The sequence below is a fragment of the Tursiops truncatus genome, chromosome 12 (genome assembly GCF_011762595.2).
Source record: "Tursiops truncatus isolate mTurTru1 chromosome 12, mTurTru1.mat.Y, whole genome shotgun sequence".
Classification (NCBI taxonomy): domain Eukaryota; kingdom Metazoa; phylum Chordata; class Mammalia; order Artiodactyla; family Delphinidae; genus Tursiops; species Tursiops truncatus.
The window spans coordinates 35,438,406-35,458,255 of record NC_047045.1 but is presented as its reverse complement, the minus strand read 5'-3'; positions in this window follow the sequence as shown (position 1 = coordinate 35,458,255).

Genomic DNA, 19,850 nt, shown 5'->3' with positions numbered 1-19,850 from the left:
AATTTTATTTTGTTATAATTACACTTAATATTTTCTGATAGCTTGTCACTCAGGTTTTTCTTCCTGGAGATCTCCTAGGCTTTGCCCCTTGCACCTCTGTGGACAATTAGCTTGTGAATTTCCATAGAAAAATTGCTTGCATTTTGGTTTAAATTGTATTGAACCTAAAAACCAATTTGAGGAGTATCTTTACAATATTGAGTGATTCAATCCATGAACATGGTTTGTGCCTGCATTTATTTAGGTCCTCTTTAATTTCTCTCAAGATTTTGTAATTTTTGTTTTATAGAGCTTGCACAATTTTCATTAACATTTTCCCTAGATATTTGATGTTTTTGAGACTATTGTAAGCAGAATATTTATAAAATATATTATTTTTGTTGGTATATAGAAAAACTTTTTATATTGACCTTTTTATTTATTTTATTTTATTTTATTTGTGGTATGCGGGTCTCTCACTGTTGTGGCCTCTCCTGTTGCGGAGCACAGGCTCCAGACGCGCAGGCTCAGCGGCCATGGCTCACGGGCCCAGCCGCTCCGCGGCATGTGGGATCTTCGCGGACCGGGGCACGAACTCATGTCCCCTGCACCGGCAGGCGGACTCTCAACCCCTGCGCCACCAGGGAAACCCTGTATTGACCTTTTAATCAAGTATCTTTGTAAAATTACTTCTACTAGTTTGTTTATAGACATGATCATGTCTTCTGTGAAGAATGGTATATTCATCTCTTCCTTTCCAATCCTTATAGCTATTTATTTTTCTTTACTAATAGCATTAGTTAGAACACTCAGACAAAATTGAAAGAGTGATATCACTAGATTTAGTCTGCTAAAATTTTGGGCTTTTGAAATTATGTTTATGAGAGAGATAGGCTCATTTCTTTTTCTGTGATGTCTTCAAAGATTTGGGCTTTAATGTTATGCCAGCCTCAAAAAGAAAACAAAGAGTTGGTAGATGTTATTTCTTTTCTTCTTATTGTAAGAGTATGTACAAAATTGATGTTTTTCTAACTCAAATGTTTAGAAGCATTCAGTGGTGGAGCCAACTGTGCCTGAAGATTTCTTCGTGGGAAAGTTTTTGATAGGTTTTTCCATTTTTTTCTTGTTAGTTTTAGTAAGATGTGTCTTTCTTTTCCTTTTTTTGAAGAATCTGCCCGTTTAAAAAAATTGTCTAATATTTTGGCATAGAATCATACCTAATATCTTTCTTATTTTAGTGTCTGCAGAATATGTACCAATTCATTCCTGATGCTGGTAATTTGGATTTTCTCTCTTTTTTTTGATCAGTCTAAAACTTTACACCTTTATCATTTTTTTTTGAAATTAGTTTTAGTCTTTGACCTTTTTTTTCCTATTACTTGTTTTCTGGCTATATTTTGAAAGAAGAATAACAGCAAAAACAAAGATACTTCTATGACAGATTGGCCGTGGAGTATGGGAGACAATGGTGACTCTAAGGCTTCTGGCCTGTGGAATTTGATGGTTGGCATCACCCTAAACTCAGGTAGGGAGGGCTGGAGAAAGCAGGTTTCAGGGAGGATGAGCAGAAGTTCAGTTTTGGATATGGAAGGTTTGACATGTCAATTAGACTTTGAAGAAGATATGTTGAGTTGATGGTTGGATATATGATTCTGGAATTTGGAGACATATCTGGACTAGATATATGAATTTGGGAGTCATCCTCATAGAAACAGTATCTAAGACCAGGAGAATAAATGGCATAGACAATGGAATGAGTGCAGATGATAATCTGAGTCCCGCAGCATTCCAAAACAAAGAGATTCATGGTAATAAAATAGAGCAAGCAAAGAGACTGGCAAGGAACAATGAGGGAAATGTTTTTGAATCCAAGGTAAGAAAATGTACAAAGAAGGAGGGAGAGATTAAATTTGTCAAATGCTGATGCAATGCTGAGTAAATGAAGACTCGGATTGACTATAGGAGTTAGCAACACTGAAAACGTTGGACAGTTTTACCAGGAGTAGTTTTAATGGAGAGGTGGAGGGCAAAAGCCAGACCAAAGGAAGGAAGAATGGGATAAAAGAAAGGGAAACATTGAGTATAGACAATTTTTGAGGCATTTTGCTCCAAAGGGAGACTGAGAAATGGGAGAGTGGTGATGAGGAAAGTTGGATTAAGACATTTTTTTAAGATGGAAGAATAACAGAATGTTTATATATGCAAAGGAATGATTAAGTAGAAAGAAAAAGTGTAATGGGAGAGAGGGAGAAACTTGCTGGAGTATGTTCTTGTGTTGATAAGATGGCAAGGGGCCTAGTAATTGTCCCCTTTCTCTCCTACATCCTTTGCAGTATACTGTGAGATTCCTTATTACTTCATCTATGTCTATAAAACAGCTTTGCTTTTAGAATACCATCATAAAATGATTCATAATGGTGAGTGCTGGAGATACTGTAATACACATTTTTTTTCCTGATGGAATTAAAGAACACTTTAAAATCTCACTCCTTTTGGCCAGTAACATCAAAATTTAGAATATAGAATAAAACAAAGGATAAGTGAAATCTATACCTGAGCAGCAAATAAATATCACCAAGTACAAGTATTTTAACTCAGAGGACCTTAAGTGTCATTACCCAGGTTATTTTACATAAACTAAGGAAGCAGATTTACCAGCAAAAAAAACAGTAACAGCAGGGAAAAGTGACAGGAATCAACAGAGGAACTAGACAAAACAAGTGTTGGAAAATTAGACGAGTTCTTCTGAATAGATTTAGCGTACGTATAATTTAGTTAATAGATTTTATCACATTAATTTGTGGTCAGAAAGTAAAGAGGCAAATAGCTCTGCAAACCCCAAGAACTAAAAGTTGCCATACTTTGCCACAGTTGAATAATTGTTTATAGTGAGATTAAGTTCTTTTAGCAATGCATGGTAATACACGATGGAGAAATTTCTACAGAAAATTTGTAACAAAACTCAAAAACATATTTGGGCATAAAGGGATTAAAACTACTGATCTGAAAATGTTGCCTAATGATTTAGTTCACAAACTTTATTTCCTGTCATTCCTGATAAATGAATCATTATTTTTGCGCACAGATAAATAGATCAAGATCTGACCATCTCTAAAGTAACTGGACAAGCATATCCCAGGATGTGTGTTTTCAAAACACTGAAAGACAAGCGTATTGGTCATAAAATGATAGAATGTTAGTCGGAAAGGACCTTAGAGTTTATCTAATCCATGCTGTATCTGCTCAAAAGTGCAAAGCTCACAATACATGATAATGGATATGTTTTTATACTTTAAATCTCCATCGGTATTTCTCATTCCTTATTCAGAAGAGCTGTCTTTTAACCTTTGCGTTTATCATGCTAAAATATTTTCAGGCCACCAATTTTCTAAAATTAATATGGATTTGAATTCTGAAATAAACTATTTTCCTATAATTAAGATTATTTTATAATAATTAGAAAGGGAAACTCAAATAGCCTATGCAAAGTATGAAACATGATGTCTTCAAAATTGAGTCCTTGGAAACTACTCCATTCCAGCCACTTTGAATAAGAATTTTTATTTGGGATATATGTGTCAGAAGATTAAAAAAAAAGCTAAACATATTTTACTGACAAATGAAATCAAATTTAACTGGATCCCCAGAGGAAAAAAGCATAAAAAGAAGTTATCCTTATGTAGGCTAAGTAATAGTAAACCATTTTAGGAGAAATTCTGGTAGACAGATTACTTTCATAAAGGGGAATGATTGCACACAAAGGCAAAGTTGTTGGTTTAAGTATATGGTGCTATATCATTGTTTATAAGGCAAAAAAATAATCTAACCATAAAGAGGGAAAATTTAAATAGATTATATTTAGCTATAAAATTGATTAATATGGAAATATACACAGCATAGAAGTGATAAATGCCAGGTTTGTGTGATACAATTTTTATAAGAAATAACATGCAGTGTGTGTGCAAAACCTTATATTTAGAAATTTATATGTTAAAAGAGTAATGATTCTTTGAGTGGTGGGAATGAGTTATTTTCATAACCTTTTATATCGTCTTAAGCTTTTGCCATGAACTTTTGTTTTAAAATACTTAAAATTTTTTCAGTTAAGTGTAATAATACATTTTCATTGTAAAAATTTCTAATCCATTCATGAGGTAAATGCTCTTAGCATTCGAGGTGTATCCTTCCTTTCCATTGCCTATATCTTTACATGTGCATTAGGTATGCTCATGTATGTATTCTTTAATCGCAAATGGATCATCTTACATATGACACTATTTATTCATTTGAGAATATTACAGAATTTTTTCATTTTGGTACATTTAGATCCAAGTCAATAATTTTAACAAGTGCTTGCTATTTTATTACTATTAATATTTTTAAAAGTTAAATTCTTTTTGATTTATTTTCAACCTTGCATAATCATTTAAGGAGTGCTATCTAGCCATTAACAACGACTTTCCAGAGGAGTTAAAAAAAAACTTGAAGTTATTATCATCAAACAAACCTTAAAGCAGAATAAAGTAAACAATATCTCAACAATGCAAAAAAATGCGATAGAACAAGAGTGAAAGGAACTACATTAAAATGTTAGTACTATGATCAGAGGTGACGTTTTTCTGTGTCAAAATGTTAAGAGTGGTGGAATTGGAGAGATTTTTCTCTGGCTTGTATAGTTTTTTGTTGTCAAATTTTCTATGATGGTCAGGTATTACTTTGATAATCCACAAACATAAGGTAAAATAAATAATTTATTTGATAACAACCTACATTTAACTTACTATACACATTTGATTTTAAACTCTTTCAAACTTTAATTTCTAAGGGGCTAAGGATCTTTGATAAAAAGCAGAAGGTCAAATCTGGAAAGATGGGTCACATGCTTCTTTTAGGTTCTAAAAATATACACTTTATTATTTTAAAACCTGGTAAAATGAAGTAACAACTGACTGAGTATCTTGTTATTACCATAGGTTTTGTTTCTGACTAAGGTATTTCATGCTCAAATGAATGATTTTCCTGTGGAAATAATACTGAAAAAAACCCCCAAAGCAAAAACCGCTGGAGTCATGCTTCCAGCCAAGAAGCGAATTTGCAAACACTTTGTTGCAGGGTCATGGACACAATATTTAATCAAGTATAATGTGGTATATACTTGTATGAAATAAGAATAAAATATTTTAATATGTATAAAAATAGATTAATCAAGGATGATGCTAAGATGGTGACGTAGGAAGTACCAGGAATCTGTCTCCCACTAGACAACAGTCGCACCACCAGAATCTGTCTGATGTAAGTATTGTGGAACTCTGGGGTCTGCTTAAGGTTTACAACTTTCAAGGATAGTGTAAATTGCAGTTAATTTTGGTCAATTTCAGCTCTTAGCACAGTAGTAGCTACCCATTCTTCCACCCCAGCCCCATGTTAGGCAGCTGTGCACATGTTCCAGGTCAACCTGTACACAGCTTGAGGGAGTCAAAGTGTGGAAAAAATGACGTTGTCCTTCAGATATCAGGAATCTGTGTTTGATCACCAATTGGTATTTTGACCACAGAGATGCAGACAAAGAAGCAAGCAGCCATTTTTTTTTGTACTTCCCCACATTGTTGCAAGCCCCTCCCTATCTGGCTGAAGTAACTTCCAGGGGGACTTTAAGGACTGGCACCCTTTTCTCCACTTATTTTCTTCTTTTTTCATATTTGGAAGCCAAACATTAAAGATTAGAACATTCAAAGCCAACCATAACAAAGCATCTATGGATAAAATTAGTAAGTGACTGCACTTGCCCAGGGAAAGTTGCAGGCTTAGAAAAGACCTAAGAAGAACTTAAGTTTATACCTTAGTCTTATCCTTGACACAGAGACAACCTTTAACAATCAAAAAACCAAAATCGGTAACAAAAACGGCAAACTCTGGGGAAAAGGGTGAATCTGATCTTCAGACCTAACAACATCATTAGGTTCAAATATCTACTTTTCAAAAACAAAATATAGCACAAGGCATACAAAGAAACAAAGTATGACCTAAAGGGAAAAAGAAATCAACAAACTATCTCTGAAGAAGATCTGATGGCAAATCTACTAGACAAAGTTTTTATAACAGCTGTTTTAAACATACTCAAAGCACTAAAGGAAGACATGAAAGGAAGTCAAGAGAACAATGTATGAATAAAATGGGAATATCAGTAAAGAGGAAACCTAAAAAACAAAAAAAAAAATCTGGAGCTGAAAATACAATAACTGAAATGAAAAAAAGAAAAATCACTGGAGGGATTCATATGCAGATTTGAGCAGGCAGAAGAAAAAATCAGCAAAGTGTAAGATAGGACAATAAAAATTGAGTGTGAGGAACACGAAAAACTAGGATTGAAGGAAGCCTAAGGAACCTTTGGAACACCATCAAATGGAACAACAATATACTTTGTGGGAGTCCCAGAAGAAGAAGAGACAGAGAAAGGGGCAGATAATATTGGAACAATGACTGAAGACTTCCCAAATTTGTTGAAGGATATGAATGTAAACGCCCAAGAAGTTCAATGAACTCCAAGTAAGATGAATTCAAAGAGACCCACATAAGACACATTAAAATCAGACTTAGAAGTGACTCATTACATACAAGGGATCCTCAGTAAGATTATGAGCATGTTTCTCATCAGAAATTTGGAGGCCAGAAGGCAGTGGGCTGATATATTCAGAGTGTTTAAAGAAAAAAACAAACAAGAACCCTATTCCTGGCAAAACCATTCTTTAAAAGAGAGGGAGAAATTAAGACATTTCCAGATAAACAAAATTGATGAATTTCATCACTGCTAGACTGCCCTGCAAGAAATGCTCAAGGGAGTCCCTCCTTCCAGGGTGAAATGAAAGGACACTAGACAGTAACTGAAAGCCGTATGAAGAAATAAAGACCTAAATAAAGGTAAATACATGGGCAATTATAAAATCTAGTATTATTGTGACAATTGTTTGTAACTGTTCTTTTTATTTTCTACATGATTTACAATACTAATGCCCCTAAAGAATTATTCGTTTGTCTTTAGGCGCACAGAAGATGTAATATATAAAGTCAACACACAAATCAGTTGCACTTCTATACACCGACGGTGAACAATATGAAAACGGAAATTACAAAAAATTCCATTCATATATGGTAGCATTAAAAAAGAATAAAATACTTAGGCATTAACATAACCAATGATGTGAAAGACCTGTACAATGAAAACTACCAAACATTGCTGAAAGAAATTAAAGACAGATAAATGGGGACACATCTCCTGTTGATGGAATGTGAGTTAGTACACCTCATATTACTACCTTCACTGATTTACAATTTCAGTGCAACCCATATCAAAATCCCAATGACATGTTTTGCAGAAATAGAAAAACCCATCCTAAAACTCATAGAATCTCAAGGGACCTCAAATAGCCAAAATAATCTTGAAGATGAAGAACAAAGCTGGAGGATGCCCACTTCCTGATTTCAAAACTTCCTACAAAACTACAGTAATCAAAACACTGTGTACTGGCATAAAGATAGAAATAGAGACTAACTGAATAGCATAGCAAAGCCAGAAATAAATCCTCACATATATAGTCAGATGATTTTTGACAAAGGTACACAGACCATTCAAGGGGGAAAAGACAGTATTTTGAACAAGTAATGATGGGGAAAATGTGGTATATATGTACAATGGAATACTACTCAGCCTTAGAAAGGAAGGAAATTCTGACATATACTAAAACATGGATAAACCTTGAGGATGTTATGCTAGGTGCAAAAAATCCAGTCACAAAAAGACAAAAACTATATGATTCCACTTATATGAGGTGCTTAGATTAGTCAAATTTATGGAGACAGAAATTAGATTTGGGATTCCTGGGATTTGGGGAGAGGTGGGAATGGGGAATTTATTGTTTAATGGGTATAGCGTTTCAGGTTTTACAAGATAAAAGAGTTCTGGAGATAGATAGTGCTGATAGTTTCACATCATTATGACTATACTTAATATCACTGAACTGTACATTAATAATGGTTAAGATGGTAAATATTATATTTATTTTACCACAATAAAAATTTGGGAAAAGAGATTAATCAAGAAGCACAGTAACTAGACAAATGCACTGTGAAACTATTTAATATAACACATTGTACTATATACAGTTCTCAACTTCATAATTTCCGTATCTACCTCTCTGAGAAAACAGGAAGTGATAGCACCCTTTCACCAGAGTCAAAGGATTCAAAAGCCTTCTTTGAGGGAGACACCATGGGTTACTGAAGGCCACCAGATAACTTTCTAAGAAAATGTCTCCAGACATGTCTCTTCTTGCTGCCCTCTTTTCTCTTGCAACATTTCCTGAGGTGAGCAGAGGCATTCATATCAAACTGTTCCAACCCTACTTTCAAAAAGTCTCCCTTGAGCTGTGTCTCTATAGCATCAGTGCCTTCCCCTTACACCCTGATGTGCATGGCAATCCTGCCTTTAAAATGCAGGAAATTTGCTTGTGCTGTGTTTTCTATCCCTTTATCCTTACCAGGCAGTTGCTTCACGGTGTTAGACTCTCAAAGCTCTGGCTCGAATGATGGACCAACTCAAAGGCACACAATATTTAGTGTGATCCCAAATGTATGATGTTAGGTCTTTCAAACTCAGGCACAAGTTGCCCTTTGCCTTAAGATCATGTTTAGCAGTTCTCAATTTAGCATTGCTTTTTTCATTGTTAGTCATTTTAAAGGATTGAATATAAGGTTTAACTATAAAATAGTGAGACTAACTTTTCAGCAATGTATCAGAGCTTTTATGGCCTAGCAAGTGTTAATACCTTTAATAGTCCCCTTGGAAAAATATCTTTTCCAAAAAGGATGTCATTGCTCAGTTTTGTTTAGAGCCAATTTCCTAACTACACAAGAGATGTTTTTAATACTATATTGAAAGACTTCCTCCTTTCTGCCACCATTCTTTCTTTCCCCTCTTTTCCTTAATTTCTCCCCTTCCCTCACTTAATTATGTAATAGGCCTGTGCATGCATCCATTCAATGATTTATTTAAAAAATGTTATTGAGTGCCGTTCTTGCTTGGTTCAATTTTGTGCTCTTGTTTTGCCCTTCTTTTGCTGGAGGAAACAGAATGAAGTGGTGTCAATGGTGACACCTAAGAAATTTCTTAAAATAGGATTAAACAGCAGTTGGAGGAGAAATTGTACAGCCAGATATGTACTGAAAGCTAGAAGTAACCTTTCCCAGGACACACTTGGAAATTGATTAATATCTCTGATATACGTGGTGTCAAACTGCTTGTAATGTCTGCATTAAGCAGGGGTTTATTTGGAGAAGCACTACAAATTAATATGAATAAAAAATTTAGGACTATCTGTAAAATATCCTAAGTCATTCAACATAACTTTAGCCTGGTGTATAAGACCCTTCAGTCTAGCGCCAATCTCCCTTTCAGTCACCATCAACCAGCCCCTGTCCCTATTCGATGCTTTAATAAACTCCTGTAGGTTAGTTGTTTTCAACAAGGGTCAATTTTGCTTTCTATCCCAGGGAATATTCAGCAATGTCTGGAGACGTTGTCTGTCACAGCATTTTTTTGGCTGTCAGTGGGGTGTCCTACTGACGTGCAATGTGGAGAGGCCAGGGATGCTGTTAAACATGCCACAATGCACAGGACAACCTTCCACAGCAAAGTACTATCCAGCCCCAAATGCCAATAATGCTGAGGTTGAGAAACCTTGCTGTAGCTCTTTTCCCAGAGCGCACCTTAGGCACCTGCTGTGACATCCCTTCCTTTCCAACCCTCTAATCGCCCATCTTAAAATTCAGCTCAGAGAACAGTATCTCTTTAAAATGTTATCCCAAATTGGTTTCTTTGTCCTATTAATATGCTCTGAGAGCATTTTGTCATTGCTTCAGCTTTTTTCCTCATACTCATTAAGTCATAACTTAATTCTTTACATTTCTGTCTCCTGCACTGGGCTTTAAGCTGCTCAAGGACAAGGAAAATGTGTCTTGTTAACCTTTATCACTCTGATGCTTGGTGCTTAATAATGTTTAGAGAATGGAGTAAAAATAGATGATTAGTGTTTTAAAGGCCAACAGTGAGTCGCTGTCAAAGGTCAATCACTCTTCTTCAGTAAATGATAACTCCTGGTACCCCTCTGCTAGCAATCTGAGGTATCATCACCAAAGATTTCTGAAAAGAGAGAAATTGAGTGTAGTTGAAATACAAAATAACCTGCTTATCTATGAGTTTAACTGTTAATACATCACTGTTTTAGAATTTTTTGTGGCTTCTAACCAGTCAAACGTATGTCGATGTTGAGGAGAAAGCAAATGTTTTGTCCAGTTGTGCTAGGATGTTTTCTAGTAAAGAGGCACTTGACCGTGACAAGCCAGAAGGCCCAGCTGTGTGGCCATGACTCAATTAGAGATGCCAAAGGGCTGGGCCCCCTACACCTTGTCTGGACTAAAGACAGAAAGAGCTCGTCTCTTTCCAGGGCTGAGGAGCACAGGTTAACTGCAGTGCTTCTGATAAAGGCAGCACTTCCAGATAGAGCACTTTCTAACCCGGCTACCCAGGAGATGCTGAAAACTTACCTGAATGGCTTGTGTTTCAATGGTAAGTTGATAAAGGGGTGGAGTAAAGGAGTTTCTGAGTTTGTGTAGTGTCAGTACTTCAGAGGAGGGTCACGTATATGCCTGTCTCCCTGTGGAGTGAAACATAGGCAGATATTCTTTTCTTGACACATGAAAGCTACTTGAAACACAGCATTACTCTTCATTTTGTACCTTTTGGGTATGTTTTGAAATTTCTAACCATGTGAGAAATTTTTTAAACACAATCCTTACTTTTGGAAGGAAACTTGAAGAAGGCTTTTGGGACCAGGAAGCAGTAATTACAACAGAGCATGAGAAAATACAAGGGAAGAGAAGGATTTCTAACTAGGACTGCCAAAACAGAAAAATAACTTGAGACTTGCTGAGCAAGCCCTGGGAAATTTTACGCTTTTTTACATCGACAAAAACGATACAGCTTTGCCATTTAAAAATTATTTTGTCTGCGATACAGACCTGAACATGAAAAAATTTTTCCTAAACTCAAAAAAAATTTTTTTAAGCCACAACCAATTCAATAAAATAGAAGGGGCAGCTTACATGCACATAAAATCACAAGGAAAAAGATTTAAAATAACTGAGGGATCACAGGTAAAAATAACATTTTTTTTTAAAAAAGTAAGGTGAATCAGGATAGGCGGATAATATACAAAAGAGGTCTAAAAATATACTTAGCACTTCTGAATGTCCAGAAGCAAATGTGAAGAGAGCAACATGTTTTGTTACATATACCCTGGGATCCATATAACAAAAACATATTTGTCCCAATACTGAGATCTGGGGACATGTTTCTTGTATATCTACCTGAAATAATGAGGAAGGTCCTCAACAACATCTTCACAGTAAGTGCCTTGAGGATGTCTCTTGTAAAAACTCTCCTGATCGGCTAAAGGCATCACCCGTGACTCATTTCTTTGGGCAGTCACTGCTGAGGTTAGCAAGTAAGCCGCCCTCTGCTTAAACATTACGTTTTAAAATTTCTATAGAAATGGGATCCCTGAATATCTGTTGTGGACCCTAATGTGTTGCCTTCCCCATTCCCACTCACCCACACATGATTTGGTTGCTTTCTCGTCCCTGTAACCTACATAATAGTAAGCCCATAGCAGCAATTTTGCAAATCATAGTCCTGACCTCTTGGCATGGGAACCTGATCCAAGATGCACCAGGCTGCTATTTACTCTAGACACTATTCTTTGCCCATAATTTATTAGTTCAGCACGAATCATGCTACCTCTCGAGCAATAATAGCTCTTTCCCATGGTATTTAGTATTGGGATGGAGGGAGGGGTTGCATACAGAGAGAGAGGTGATAGCCTCTCTTATGGAGGCTGAAGTTATAAAATAACTCATATATAGTCAAGATTAGACATCTTTAGCTAGACTTATGAACCCAAGTAGCGGGTGTTGGTCAGTAGATAGAGGGAGTCATGGATCAGGTATGCAGAGGCAAATGCACATAAGACACAGATATGAATCCATCTCTGAGGCCTGATCACATCCCTGATCTTGGCTTCCATGAGACATCTCTGTTTCCTATAACGAATGGAAAGGAGGTTTCTGTACCTTAAAATCAAATGAGTTTAAACTATTGCAAATTCTCGTAGACATTTATTTTTATTGCTCTGGACCAAGTTTGGCTTAGTTTTGCTGCAGTGGGCCAGGGTTATCCTCCATGACAGGTGCCTGGAGAACAGCTGTTGAGTGTCAGTGAATCAGTGCCAAGAAGTAAGCTTTAACAGTCAGCAAAGTTGGGGAGAACACTGACAGCCTTTATGAAAATTGAGCTCTCTAACAAGGACATATGCTTGAATAGAATGCAGTCTCAAACCTAAATATGGCAAGTTATTTAGAATATTGTTTTATTTTAATTTGGAATCACATTTTAATATTCTGGAAAGTTTCAGGATCAGAAGATGAAAGTCTCTCTTAGGTAAAGTTCAAATAGTCTATCGACTTTAGTGAAAAGCTGGCTTAATATTTGCCTCTGTCCATTTTTTTATGGCTCTTGGTGGAAAAGTATCCTTTAGGTTATGATCTTGAAAGTCAAGACCATGTGTTATTTCTCTTTGCATCTCCCATAAGTGTTCGTAAAATGTCTGTCCCAAAAAGGATGCTCAGTAAGACTCCCTGAATGTTTCTTTCTCAAGAAGAACTTTCTAGAAGGTCTTGAACTGACAACAGTTGCTCTGTGGGGAGAAATGTAGAGGTTCTGATCCCTCTTCTGTAAAATCATCAAATATCTTCCTTGGCTGAAATAGCTCAGTTTTCCCATTCAGTCACATCAAACCCACTGTTACCAGGCAGCGCTAGGACATCTTGTGTTGTTCCGCTGTAGGAGTTGAGTAGGGAAGACTGCTCGCCAGCACACATGACACTGATAGTCATGACATGACCAGGGACATGATAGTGTGTCTCTGGATCAGGCTCCAAGTGAGGCAGGAAGGGGGAGCACATGGCATTGGCCGACTTTAAGCAGAAGCTATCCTTTTATATCCTTAGAGCAGAAAAGCTGAGCTTCCTCCACAGTGTGCAGAGTTGGTGTTCTTCATGCTGAGAGTTCATATATTAACTGGTGGTCAAGTGCTGACCTCCTCTTTTCCCATGAAGCTGTTTATCAGGTATACTTCAGACAGAATGACTACGTGCCCTTCTAAAGGAACATAGCTTGAAAAAGAGCTTATTTCTATGAGTGTAAAATTGTATAAAATCAAGGTAGAGAATTGTCTGCTGAAATCTGTATTCTTCGGCACTCACATGGATTGAGGATGTGCAACCTTTGTTAGATTCTTCAAAATTAGCTCAGGCTCTCGGGCTCCTGAGCTTGGGGCAGATTGGCTGGGCCGCCTTCCAACAGGCAAATAATGGGCAGAAACACTGCATCCTCTTGACGTACTCTCTCCAGCTCAGATTGAGAGAAGGTTATTCAATAATGACAATATTTTCCACAACAAAGTGTACCCATAGAGTTCCCCATCTCCAGCGGTGCTCTCATGTAAAAGTCTGACTTTAATCTGAAATATCAGTGACGTATATTTAGACAAGTGTCCCCCGCCATGAGACAAAACTCATTATGATGCAGTCACTTGAATCGCGAGTACATATGGGTTATTAAGTATCAAACTGTGTGTCTTTATTGCTCATTATTATATGTAGAGGTTTCAATAGCTTTACTGCTTTGAGAGGTGGTTAGAAGCTTGCAAATATTTAAAACCCAAATGACTAAACTGTTCGTTTATTCCAAGTTCGTGATTTTGTTTAGACAGGAGCAAAATGTTTTTCATGTGTAACTTTCCATCGTTGAATGAATTTCAGGCACAGAGTGGAGAAGACATTTTCTAAATTAGAGTGTCAGCGGCTAGGGAGACAATGTGAAGTTAAGACGTGGAAACCCTAATCTGGACCATTCAGCCTAAAGTGGCTTTTGAGGGAAATAAAGCGGGGGGTTGGGTTTACCATGAAGGGACATCTCTGACTATGTCGTGCCAGAAATCTGGAACTATCAAGATAAAACATCTGAGGCTTCTTTCTTTTTTAGGTATCAGTATCCAATATCACAAGGGGATATATGTATTAGTCACAACTGCTTAATTGCTCTATTTGCTCAGGTAACCTCAGATTTAAAGGACATACAATAATACAGGAGTGACAGACTTCCAAAAATTGTTATAATTGAACTTAATTAAAGCCTTTGGGAGCTAAACCAAAATATAATAAAAGCTCTTTATCAAGTCAAAACTACTGCTGAGAGCCATAACCCATTTTTAAAAAAAAAAGATAATTAGGAGAAAGAATAATTTGAGGTTTTTTTTTTCCTTTTTTTCTGCAATAAAAACTAGCATTAATTGCAAAGTAGACACTCATTTGAAGACATTTGAAGTTATAATTTTGAATATTCTAAGACAGGCTTCTAGCATACATGGAAAAAATATTAATAATCTACACCTTTCTCTTTTGAGCTGACAGTCCTGGTCATAACTATTTTAAAGATACTCTTACCCTGTCATTGTGGTTATGGACTGAATCGCAGTCTTTTTTTGGAAAATAAAAATGCTGATGTGTAGTTCTGTAATTAATATATAACCTTTAATTAGGTTTCTTCCAGTCCCTTTTTCTGAGACTTTCAAGGGCTTAGACCTCCATGAGAGTTGTGATCTGTGCCTGAAGGAAAAAGCTTAGCCCAACACCCCTCGGGGGATTATTGAGTTGGTATGAGTCTGAGAACACACCCAAGAGAAAACTGCCGCCCTTTCAAGCAACCTTTACGGTGTGGTAGCTTCACAGTGAGCAGGTTGTGTTGAATGAGACTCCTGCCTTAGCAGGTGGTTCTGAACATTAAATCTTACCTCAACTAAGAGATAAGATTTAATGTTCTTAACTAAGGGCAGGTCACTCAAGATAGAATTCTAAGAGACAATAACTTATCTGTTTGAACAATCCCCTTAGCTACTGGTAAGAACAAAATCATTTAGAAGTGTCATCAGTTAAATGTTTTTCTTTTTTAATAATGTGAAACTTGGTTGAGGTTTATTAAGTCTTCTTTCTATGTGTAACACTTACTACATTGAGAAGCTAAATATATAAAATGCATTTCCAGCTGCTGGGACTAACCACCAGCTGGGAGTCATGGGACTCATGAATTGGGCAGCACCCCATCTAGCAGGTAGAAGGGAGCTCTGAGGAGCTGTACAAAATGAAAGACTTTTCTAGGCAGAAGGGGGTAGGACGAGGGGCTACTAGCAAAGAGGGGATTGTGGCAGATCACCTTCCTTCAGGGGAGGGCAGGGGTTTATCTGGCAGATTTCCTCACTAGTGCTGGCCAGGTAATTCCGGACCGACTAGATCAAATTTGCACTCCTGGGAGAGGGTGAAATGGTAGTTAAGTTAGGTATTAAGTCTTGGTTTGGTGAAATGGGCTTAGTACCGTGACTCCATTTGGGGCCTGTTATCTTCTTTTTTAACTGTTGGAGTATAGAAATTCTGTAAGAAGAGCTGTGTTTAACTTCTACAACCCAAAGAGACCCTGATGCTCAAAGTTATTTGATAATGATTGTTTAATGGTGACCGCCTGGCACACATCTCCTCATTGCATATTTGGGCCCTTCATTGTTCAGAAACAGCAGTCCACCTGTTACGATTGGTGCCTAGAGCAAAGTAACCTGGAATTAAGGTCTAACGCTGACCTGGGTTACTCATCCATTTAATGAATATCTACTTTGTTCTTCTGATGTGGAATACATTGTTTCAGAAACACTGAGAGACACAAATTCAGTCCCCAATAGGTTGACAATATATTAGGGAAGGCAAAAACTGCGCCCAAATTACTATAACATAAAGTAGAATAAAAACAACCACAATTTCAAGTTATGGGGAAAGAATGGATTACTAAAAAACTGGTAGGGAGAGCATTGCTGATGACAGTGTAAATCAGTGCTAACTTCATAGGGAGCAATTTAGCAATGTCTGTCAAAAGGCCCAGGAATTCTACCCGATCCAGAAATCCTACTTTTTGGAATTTGTCTCTCACATGAGAGGCATCACATATCTTTCCAAGACACTTATTGTAGCGATGTTCTTAGTATTTATAAAAAGAATAGACTGGGCTTCCCTGGTGGCGCAGTGGTTGGGAGTCCGCCTGCCGATGCAGGGGACCTGGGTTCATGTCCCCGTCTGGGAGGATCCCGCATGCCGCGGAGTGGCTGGGCCTGTGGGCCATGGCCGCTGGACCTGTGTGGCCGGAGCCTGTGCTCCGCAGAGGGAGAGGCCATGGTGGTGAGAGGCCCGCGTACCACAAAAAAAAAAAAAAAAAAAAGAATAGACTATTGACGGTGCCCATCTGTAGACTTGCAAATAATATAATAATGGCAGTTGTTAAAAAGAATGAGCCACCCCCTGGTACGATGCATAAAATCAATCTAAGCATAAAAAAATAAGATAAACGCAATTCAGAGGACATTGTACAAAACACCTTTCCAGTACAACTCAAAGTATCAGTGACATGAAGGACAAGGGAAGATTTAGGAAGTGTCAAAGAGAGCAGATACGAGGACATACGACAACTAAATGAGTTGTGAGACACTGGGCTGGTTTCTGGAACAGAGATAGAACATTACAAAAACAAGTGAAATCCAAGTATAGTCTATAGTTAACAGAATTGTGGCCCTATTAATTTCTTAGTTTTCATAATTGTACAATAGTTATGCAAACTGTTAATGTTAGAGGAAGCTGGATGAAGAGCATAGATAAATCTCTGTAATGTTTTTATAACTCGTCTATATGAGAAAATATATACATATTTATGTGTTAGATACTGCCTATCCCTGTCTCTTTCCCACTGTTCTTCCCCATTGTTTTGAGGCAAAGTAGGGCTGATTCTCCTGTAATTTTAAACTAGTTTTGAACTCAAGGCAACTTTAATTAGAAATAAAAGAAACCTAGACTAAATCTTTTTTTTTTTTGCTGCTATTTCCTATTCATATATTTTTTTCTTTAAATTTTTGATTAAATGTTTCAAAATCTCTGTGGGAATTATAAGTCTTCATATAGGAAAATTTACACTGAGATAGAGAAAAAAGTTTTTTAGTGTATATATTTTTTGTCTTTGCAATGACAAATCAATTCATCAACTTCGCACATCTGCCATGTGCAATGTATTGTGTCAAGTATTAGTAAAAATATGAAGCAATGTAGGACATGTAGAAAAAAGGGATTTACAATCTACTCAAAACTAAATTAGCTATGACCAAAGATAGATTTTAAATGGTTTTTCTACTTTTTAAAAGAAATATTTATATCTTGTTTTTAAAAACTGGTGAGCTCTCTCAACTTGCTTTGTGCTTAGTTCACCATATCAGAAGCTTTCCCCCTTCCAGGCAATAGTTAGGTTGCTTCTCTCTACATATCATTACCTCCTAACCTAGTTTTTCCTCATTCTCTTGCTTTTTGGCCCTGTGATACGTATTAGTAGGACAGACTGAGAGGGAATGAAAGGTGCCATTGTCTGGCACATAAGAGTCACTCTGTATATTTGGTTTGAATAGGGAAGGGAAGGCTTTCAGCTTGTATATGTACAGTTCAGGGTGCAGGGGATTATGAGCATGGCTTTTTCCAGGGAGGCTCTGTCTCTGATAGTGTTTCTTCAGGGGAACATACCTTCGATCAGAAGTGGCTTCAGAGTTGGGGTTTTCTCTTCAGTTATTCCACTTAGATCAGCCTTACAAACTTACACCTGCCCCATTGATTTAGGCAGCATCTGGCCTAAAAATGTGCTTTGTTTGGTTAGAACAGTGTTGGTCAGCCTAGAATTGATTGCCGAAATTTAGAGATATTACAAAAAAAACCTGACTTTCCAGCTTCTTTTGCACAATCTGACAACACTGGGCTCATCTTCCTGCATCACAAAAATCTAGGGTAGCAACTGCCCTCTTTGGATGGGGTGGGCCCTCTCTACCTGCCACACACCCAGACATTCCCTAATGTCTTTCTGACCCTGAGGCCCATTACCACTTGCTATTTATCATCAAGCTTGAAGGAAAAAGAAGTATCTCTTATACCATGGTGATTGAAAAATCCTGGTGCTATAGATTACCAGCCTGCCTCAGCGCCTGTGGAAACCCATCTACTACACCCACTGTAACTTTTACTGTGTGGCGCTGTACAAACAAATGTCTGCCCCAGTGAGGGAGCAGATGGTGACACTTTTCAAGGTTACTTCACCCTCAGCACATTCTTTTCGACATAGTATGCAGAAGGAAGAATCCTCCTGCACAAATCCCTTCTATTTTTTGTTCACAATGTCATTTCATACAATTCTATTCAGACAATAAACAAACATAATCATAGCTGGCACTCATGTTATTTTGCATTAAACTGGCAAAAATTTAAACTAAGGGTTTAGCAAAAATAAAACAAAGCGAGATGTTTAAAGATAAACTAAGCAAAAATAATCCTTTCAAGAAAAATAATTTAAGAATGTGAGTGATTCTGCCTGCCATTCTACTCAGTGGTACTCGCCCTGAAAGGAGAGAGGAATCCACTATTCCTTCAGGAAGCTTCATTTTCCTAATGCTTCTCATTGCGTTCTTATTGTGATCCTCTGAATGGTATTCTTGTGTGTATAAAAATATTTAAAAAAAAATAACATCACCTTTCATGAAAAGACGTGGAAGAAGCTTAAATGCATATTATCAAGTGAAAGAAGCCAATTTGAAAATGTTGCATGCTATATGATTCCAACTATATGACATTCTGGAAAAGGCAAAACTATGGAGACAGTAAAACGATCAGTTGTTTCCATGGGTTAAGGAGGGTGGGGAGTGACATGGAGCACAGAGGATTTATAGGACAGTAAAACTACTCTGTATGGTATTATAGTGGTGGATACATGTCATTATACACTTGTCCAAACCCATAGAATGTACAACAAGAGTAAACTTAATATAAACTTTGACCTCTGGATAATAATGGCGTGTTAATGTTGGTTCATCAGTTGAAGCTGTAAATGAAAAGAAGAGTCTTGCTCATCATCCAGTTACACAAAAGGTTTAGTAACAACCCACTGCAGTTGCCCACTGACAGTGTGCCCTAGGGGGAATTCAGGATGGAGAAAAATAGGATGAAGCATTCTGTGTTTTAGATATAAGCCCCCTAGAGAGTTAAGATGCATATCTAAGGAAGAATTGCAATGACCCCAGATTCTTGCATCTTCCCATACATAGAAAAGCACTAAAATCATTAACTTGAGATATCCGCTTTTGCGATTAGCAGTAATGTTTTATTGAGATGTATGCTAGACTACGTATATTTCCTAGCCAGAAAAATTCATAAATACTGGCTCTTCCCCTACCTATTCAGAGCAGTAGCTATTTCCCAGGCTACTGTCCTCAGTAGAGTTCCTGAATAAAACTTAACTCACAATTTTTATGTTGGTCGCTTTTCTTGCAGTCAGCGTAATTGTACTACTCTCTGGTGAAGGAAGAAGTTATGCCTGTGTGCACAGGGGCAGGGTGTATATGGGAAATCTTTGTACCTTCCTCTCAGTTTTGCTCTGAACCTAAAACTGCTCTTAAAAAATCATCTTAAAAAAATCACGTGACAAACTGCAGAGAAAAGACTTGGACCCACATAATGTAAGACTTCACTAAATGTTCCTTACGGTTTTGATATGACTGTGGAAACCCATCTCATATCAAATATTTGATATGAACATTTCCTGGGATACTCCCATTAACCATACGAGTATCTTGCCTGCTAAC